We start from the raw sequence: 8482 nt of genomic DNA, 5'->3' as shown, positions 1-8482 counted from the left end.
CACCCTTAAGCTTTATTATGCACCCTTAAGCTTTATTATGCACCCTTAAGCTTTATATTGTATATTGTTTATAATTTCTAACAGTAAAGTCTCCCTTTGCTGCTGCTCGTATTGTGAAGTCCTACCACAGTAAATATCTTCTATAAGACCTGCCTGTCTTTAGATTTAGGTTACTTATCAGCCTAATATTTGCATTTTAACATGCAAATTACAAGCAGATCAAGGAGCTTAGACTAGAACTCGGGTCACTATCTCCGATGCCTGCTTGAGAACAAACTTAAAAGAAGCACGAAACGAACCCCAGGATAGTCCACAGCCTGTCTGCCTCTAATTATAACTAGATTTCGGCTCGAGCTCGAACTCTCTGAGTTTCTACTTTTACTATCTAAACGGACAACATCCTAATCTTCACAAAAACTGGTTTATTTACAGGGAAATTCCAATCATACAGACTTCAACATGTAAATGTATAGCCTCATAATCATTGTTTCCCAATAGCAAGCAATAAACTATCTATAACAACAAACTAATTACAAATTAAAGGCAACTACTCAGCCAAAATCTGGTGTCGACCATCTATGCCGGTAACATCTTTAGTGGGAAGCCCTTGGATCTCAAGGGAGCAGACAGTAATAGCAATGTAGATGAACGGACTGAGAGAAGAAGCCTTTTTAAGTTTCTAGTTGCTGTTTGGTAAGTACGAACCAGCAAGCAAACTCCTATACCAACGCCGAGACAAACGCCAAGACCGATCCCTACACCGACCCTTACACCTGCATTATACCACGAGAGTTCGCCATCTTCACAATCTATTCACTCTGTCCCCCTCCAGTAAATGTTTCTATAGTCTTCATCGTTTTCGTGTTTGTAGCTTCTGTATTCTGCTGCCCACAAATGGAAAGGAGTATAATGAGTTAGAGATGAGCAAATGAATCCTGGTACTTCAATCGTAATAGGAAGGATTCCTTTCCCTTCTATTCTGCTCTTCTTCTTCAACATATGCAACAAAATGGTAAAAAGTCAAAGCAGTAGTGATCTTGATTACGAATCAGCCTGGTTCTAACAGCATCCACTCAAATTACGTGTTTTCCTCCAGCCAGCCAGGATGCAAACTGCGACATATATGGTGAAGATGGTATTAAAAACCTTGCATTGCCCATACACTCACGACATATATATGATCAAGCTCATGTTTCCTCAAGGACCAAAGACATCTACATACATGTTTCAAGACAGGAAGCATAGTTGGCAGCAAGATAAACTAACATAAAACTAAAAGTCCACCGAATTTCAGACGGCAGTGCTTTCATTGAAGCCTATGAATGTTCATCCTTAAATATACAGAACATCTGCTGCTAAAATGTAAGATTAAATGCAGAATCAAACCATAGCTCGAACATAGTATACCTCCAAACCAATAAACTAAAGTTAACATAAAAGAAATGAAATTTCAATACTGAATTTTCAGGTCCGGTTACCTGCATATCGGGTCCAGGCAGGGGCGGCATATCTTTCAGGCAGTCAGTGCTCTCATATTCTGGTATTGCATCTAACATTCCCTTCCTATTATGCTTCTTTTTGTGATTGAGATGCAATGTTTTGGTCAAAATGATTGGCTTTTCAGAGAAGCAACCCGTAACATAAACCTCAATCGTTGGTGATGATAATTCAGGAGAAGAACCGTGCTTTTCCTCGAGGAAACAACAGCCAGAAGTGATCTTCGATTCACAATTCATACTCCACCTTTTTAGGTCATTTTTCGATTCTCCAATGAACCCATTACTACCAGACATTTCCAATACACCACGGACAATGATATCCTTTTTATCGACAACATCGAATTTCACATTCCCTGTTAACCTAACACTATCTGTACTCACAAAGGTGGCTTCTTCCGATTTCTTGTCTACCCTATCCCTTCTAAGAAGTAAAGAGACCCCATCAGAGTATATGTTGTTTCGAGTACCATTAACTTCCAAAAGGGTGTCAGGGTCTAAAGGGGTGTGATTGAGAGTTAGATATTCAGGCGTCGAATCATCGACTCGAAAATTGCTGACTCTAACATAGAACACTCTCAAATCAAACAAGAGTGAAGATAATCCAAACCCGGGCTGGAATGCAGAGTACCTAATAATCTGAAGGTGGCGATCTGCCACGTCACCATTTACTTGTATATCACATGGACCCTCCATCATTTAAGAGTATGATCCTCACTAAAACCCTCTAACATCACAACGCCACAAAATATCAACAGAATTGCCTGTGAAAACATGTTACAATATATGAGAAATGTACAGTTTTTTCTTCAAAATAATCATAGAAATGATTTTCTTTTACTTGTCAGAAATTCAAAGAGAATCATAAAACAATTATGAAAGCCTAGTGGGAATTTTAAAACAAAGATCAACAGATCATTATCTAGAAATTGAAATAAAAGTACCCAGCAACAGAAGCAAAAATCCAAGGCTCGAAATTTCCCTATCTGACTATCTCCATGTTTTGGAATCAAAGCAATCAAGAGAATCAAACTGCAGCATTTGCTAACTCAAACAAAGGAGATAAAATTTAAGTTTTTAGAAGCAGCAGCAGCAGCTGCAGCTGGCAATGGGCAAATAAACACACGTGTCACAACCGCCATAATCGTGTAAATAGCATCAGTTTTCTCTAGAAACAATTAGCACCACAAACGCCAATAAGAAGAAAAAAATTGGAATTTCCCATTTTCTTAAAAAGGGTAATCTTACCAGCCAACCCCAAAGATACCAACGTGTGTAAAAATTATATGTTGTCTTTTATCGTAAAAACCAAATAATCCAGTTCTTCTAGATGGTTAACCACCCAAATGGCTCTGAGATTAAAGCTTTTGATTTTCTAAATCCTCAAAGGTTCGTGCACGTATGGAGTTAAATTGGCAATTTTTCTCTCTGATTTTCTTGGTAGTTTAATTCAAGGGTGATGGGGTTCTTCGTATGCTATCTCCTCCAAAATGGGTTATGCCAAAAGTATAAAATTGAGTGAGTTATGGGAACATTTTTGATTAATTTTTTAAAATGGTTGATGGTGTCAAAATTCAAATGGTTGGAGTCCGGATATTCCAAGGAAGATGAGCTGTCTTTGCATTGTTACGATATACAAGTAAGAGACCGACGGTCTTATCCAATTAAGCAGTGCAGAGTTTGCAATTACGAGGCTGTTGTCATTTGAGAAGGATGTCTTTGCCCTTGCCTTGAGGAGCAATCAATCTTGTTCTCACACATGCCTCTTGCTTGTCTTAAAATTTTATGTTAAAAAATAATTTTATAAATTTTAAAAAATTAAATTTATAAAATTTTAAGTGAATAATAACATATTTTACTTAATAAATATAAAAAATATTTTAAATATATAAAAATTATTTTTTTAAGAGAACAATGATTTCACTCGTCTCTTTTTGTTCATATTTATATTATTTAATTTGATTAAATTAGTCATTAATAAAAAAAATATATAATTTTATATTAAAAATAAATTTAAAAAAAATAAAAAACAAAAAAATATTAGTAAAAAATATAAAAATTATTTAATGGACTAATCATTAAACTCATTTGTTTAAGTAAAGCCTTATGGTAAATATTTTATGAAAACAGAAATCCATGGAATTTGACGGTTATACGAAAGTCGTCTTTTACGTTGCCTAGAATATGTAAGAATGGGTATGGGTCGGGTTAGATTTGATCAGATTTTTGGACCACTCGATCTGACTTGAGAAGAAAATGTATTCCATTTGTAACTCGATCCGATCTGATCCGACGAAATTATAATTTCACCTTGACCTGATTCGACCCGATGAAATAATAATTTCATCCCGACCCGACTCGACCCGAATTAATTTTTTATTTATTAAAACCCATAATTTTTTTTAATTTAAAATATAAAAAACCTAAAAGTATCGTTGGAAGCAATTTATAAGTGTAATCCACGCCCTAATGTCATGTTTGGGGTACTTTGTTGTGCGGCGCTTAAAAAATAGCGTGACCGGTTAAAGAAGTGGCCGGTTAAAATTTAGATCGGTTATGTTATATCATTTAACTGGAAATATTATCAAGCACAATAACATATTAGGTAGCGTTTATATAATGTAATAGGTAGCGCTTATATAATAAAATAGGCATTTAACTGGAAATATTACCAAGTACAATAACATATTAGGTAGCGCTTATATAATGTAATAGGTAGCGCTTATATTGACCTATTTTCTCATAAAACCGGTAAATTTCAACCGGTTACATTGTAAATTGGCCTATTGCATTATAATTATTGGTTTCGATGTTTTTGGGATTGATATAATTTTAAATGTATCGACATTTTATGCGTGCACCTATTTGTGCTTTCATTTTGAAAAAAAAAATATCGACACATATTTAAAGAGTATCGATACATAACATATTTGCTAATTAACCGATATATTTTTACCGGTTACATTGTAACCTGTTAATAATTATCGATTTCAATGTATTGAGATAGATACTTTTTATAAATGTATCGATAGTTTATGCGTACACCTATTTCTTTGAAAGTATCGATAATTTATTACGCGTACTTATTAAAGTATCGATACTTTCAACATATTCGGTAGCGCTTTACCTATTTTGTCATTTTGAGACCGATTTTGTCATATTTTTACCTGTTATATTGTTATGAATCGATACATTTTTTTAAAGTATCGACACTTTATAGGCGCTATAACTTATTCTCTTTTAAATTCCAAAAGTGTAGATATTTATATTAAAGTATCGATACTTTCAACATATTTGATAGTTCTTTATCAGTTTTGTAATTTTGATATTGATTTTGTCATAATTTTAGCTGTTATATTGTTATGGATCGATACATTTTCATAAAATATCGATATTTTTTAGGCGCTATAACTTCTTTTCTTTTAAATTCAGAAAGTGTCGATACTTATATTAAATTATCGACACTTTCAACATATCCGGTAACGCATTACCGGATTTGTCATTTTGGGACCGGTTTTGTCATATTTTTACCTGTTATATTGTTATGGATCGATATATTTTTTTAAAGTATCGACACTTTATAGGCGCTATAACTTCTTCTCTTTTAAATTCCAAAAAATTTTGATATTTATATTAAATTATCGACACTTTCAACATATCCGGTATTTTTTATCGGTTTTGTCATTTTTAGAACTGTTTTGTCATATTTTTACATGTTATATTGTTATGGATCTATACATTTTTTTAAAGTATCGATATATTTTTTTAAAGTAACGACACTTTATAGGCGCTATAACTTCTTCTTTTTTAAATTTCAAAAGTGTCGATACTTATATTAAATTATCGACACTTTCAACATATTAGGTATCGTTTTACCGGTTTTGTCAATTCGAGACCGGTTTTATTATATTTTTACATGTAATATTACTATGGAGCAATACATTTTTTATTTGTATCGACATAAACAGAAAAGTTAAGTTTTTCGGTTACCAAATTTTTTAATATTTCTTCATGAATTAGACCTACTACATTATTATTACTCAATATTTACGATGGCGCTAAATCAAATTTATTAAATATATTATAATGTATTTGATAACGTCATATATTAGTCATATATTGATCAGCCTTTCTTGAGATAATCTCCATACTTGATCCCGCATTTTGGACTAAAATAAAAAGGAGGGCAAAAGACTATTGGGCCTACTAATCATGAAAGTTGGTGGAAAAGTTGGTGGAAAACTGCGTGTTCTTAAATGCATTGTAATCATGAAAGGAATAGGGCACATAGGTAGGAATATGGAAAATTAAAAAAGTAAAAAATAATAATAATAATTATAGATTAACTATTCGGGTCGGGTAAAATTATTTTAATCTTAAATCTGACTTCGATCTGACTCTAAATATTTTAATGTAAAATTTGACCCGACTCAATTTGAATCCGAAATATTTTTAAAAAAATTCTATTCGATCGGGTCGAAACCCGTCGAGTTCGAGTTCTATGATCATCCCTAAGAATATTCCAATGCTTATACTTTGAAAAATCAGATTAATTTTTCCACTACAATAATTATTAATTAATTAAATAAAATGATATTTAATTAATATATTAGAAGTAATTTGATTTTCAAGTAAATTAAGTTATAATTAATATTAAACCATTATTATATATTATACAAAATAAAAAAACTTAATTATAAAATAAGTGTCGAAAATATATTTATTTTCAAATAGGTGTTCAAATATTTTTTTTAGTCATTCAGGTAACTAACGTTATAAATATAACGTTATAAATATTATAACGTGTTGGGCTATGACTCATGGCCCATTATGGTTGTTGATCAGTTAGTTGAGTTGTTAAGAAATTGTTAGATAATCCTTGCCAATTGAGGTTATAAAAGAACTACCTCTAGTTTGTACACTCATACATAATCAATGAAAGTTCTTATTCTCTCTATTCTTCTGTAAAATCTATTATGGTATCAAAGTTCGAGAAGATGAGCATAACACAAATTTACCAGTAGCATTAACAAATAGAGAAGCACCGTTACCCACATCAAGATTACCTGGACCAGAGAATTCACTCTTGTGCAAGACATTGACTGCATCAGAGGTAACGTGGTGTGTGGCACCTGAGTCGACAATCCAAGGCTCTCGAGCAGCAGTAGTAACACGTGCCTGAGGCTGAGACGAATAAAATACCTGACCTTCAGCTCGACTATTAGTGCAACACGGATAACCATCACCATTTACAGATCCCGACTCTAAGCCTTGCATTCCCTGAACCATATTTGGAACTCCTACTATCAGAGGTCCTTCCAGAAAACGTCTGGTCAAAACGATACCAACAAGTAACCCCAAATGGACATTCATGCCACAAAGTTGGCACTGAACCCGAGGTTGACCACGTCCTATCCCACCAGAACGACCACGGGAGTTAGACTCATGAGAGCTCTTATTCAATGAAAAGTTCTTATTCTCTCTATACTTTTCTGTAAAATCCATTACTACTCTAGATACCCGGGCTATAATTGTCTTTAAATTTCACCGTTAAATAATACGTGTTACGTTTTAGTAATTTTAAAAATTTTATTTAAAATTTAAAATTATAATTAAAAAAACAAAAATTTTAAAATAACCTCAAAATTTCAAAAGCTCTCATTTCAACTCCTAAAACAACTTCGGCCGCCACCATTTGTTGTCAACTAAGCTCAATCTGACCTCACCTTGCATCAATGATAATAACCCTATGAAATCGTGACCAATCGACGTTTGTAAAGTGAACCTTACGCCAAAAATCGTGACCCCACGTGATCCCAATAGTCAATCGATGATAAATATGACAACGTATGATTAAGAAGATGGCAGGGACTACGTCGGTAGTGGTGACCGTGACCGACAATGGTGACATCAACAGGTTCGGGTTAGGGATTTAAGATTTTTATGGATTTTTTTATAATTTAAGAGAAATTAAGTTTTTTTTATAAACATAATAATATTTTTTTTAAATTCAAAATTAGCAAAATGTGACACATGTCACTTAATAGAGATTAACGACAGTTACGGCCCGGACATCTAAAGTGGTAACGTTTACAACGTTAGGCACCTGGATGATTAAAAAAAATTGGACACCTATTTAAGAAAAATAATATAGTTTGGTCACTTATTTTATAATTAAGCCAAATAAAAATATAATTTTTTAAAATCTATGTTTTATTATTTTAAACATCATATTAAATTCAATTTTATAATTTTATATAAATATTTTACATATATAAATGCATTTTTACAAAATTTATAATTATTATATTCATTTAGTTGTTAGTATAGTTGTCACACAACCTAATATCTCATGATTAGAAAAAGTCGTGCTCTTTGAATTTATTAATTTCTCGGTTAAATCTTATATGAATTCGTATTTCTAAGTTTTAGATTTTTATGAAATTTTTGTTTAAGATCTTCATTTGACTAGTCAAATAAGTGATTCGATGTTTCTTCAACTTTTAATTATCCAAAAATCAGTATCGAATAATTTACAATATTATGTAGTATATTTGTCCATGTTTTATGAAATCAGGTTAAGCATTGAAATAAAGTCCTTAAATAAAAAAATATGTTTATACTAATTGTTTTTATTTAAATACTCCCTCCGTCCGATAAAAATGTTTTTTATTGACCTTTTAAAATTATATATATTTAACATTGACCATAATAATTTTAAATATTTTAAATAATTAAATTTTATAAAATTATATTTAAAAACTACTTAACTAAAGGGTTTTTTTTTAATTATATATTTTTATCAATAATAAATTTTAAATAATAATTGGTTAAAGCTAAAAAAATGACCAACAAAAAGTCAATAATTGACACATTTCATGATACAAATGGAGTAATTTTTATTTAGGGGAAGGTAGTAAGAGAATTTTGTTCCTAATAAATATTGAATCCATAACTTAGAAAAAATGGAAGGTATCAACCGAAAA

At 31.7% G+C, this 8482-nt stretch overlaps 1 pseudogene; it reads right to left on the bottom strand.

Annotated features, from left to right (window-relative positions):
• Positions 1–409: 409 nt before the first annotated feature.
• Positions 410–2207, bottom strand: LOC120211105 (annotated as a pseudogene).
• Between the last annotated feature and the right edge of the window lie 6275 nt (positions 2208–8482).

This window comes from Hibiscus syriacus, unplaced genomic scaffold (genome assembly GCF_006381635.1).
Source record: "Hibiscus syriacus cultivar Baekdansim isolate YM2019G1 unplaced genomic scaffold, ASM638163v2 tig00109957_pilon, whole genome shotgun sequence".
Taxonomy (NCBI): domain Eukaryota; kingdom Viridiplantae; phylum Streptophyta; class Magnoliopsida; order Malvales; family Malvaceae; genus Hibiscus; species Hibiscus syriacus.
The sequence above is the reverse complement of the archived record's forward strand: the minus strand, read 5'-3'. Positions and strand labels throughout refer to the sequence as shown.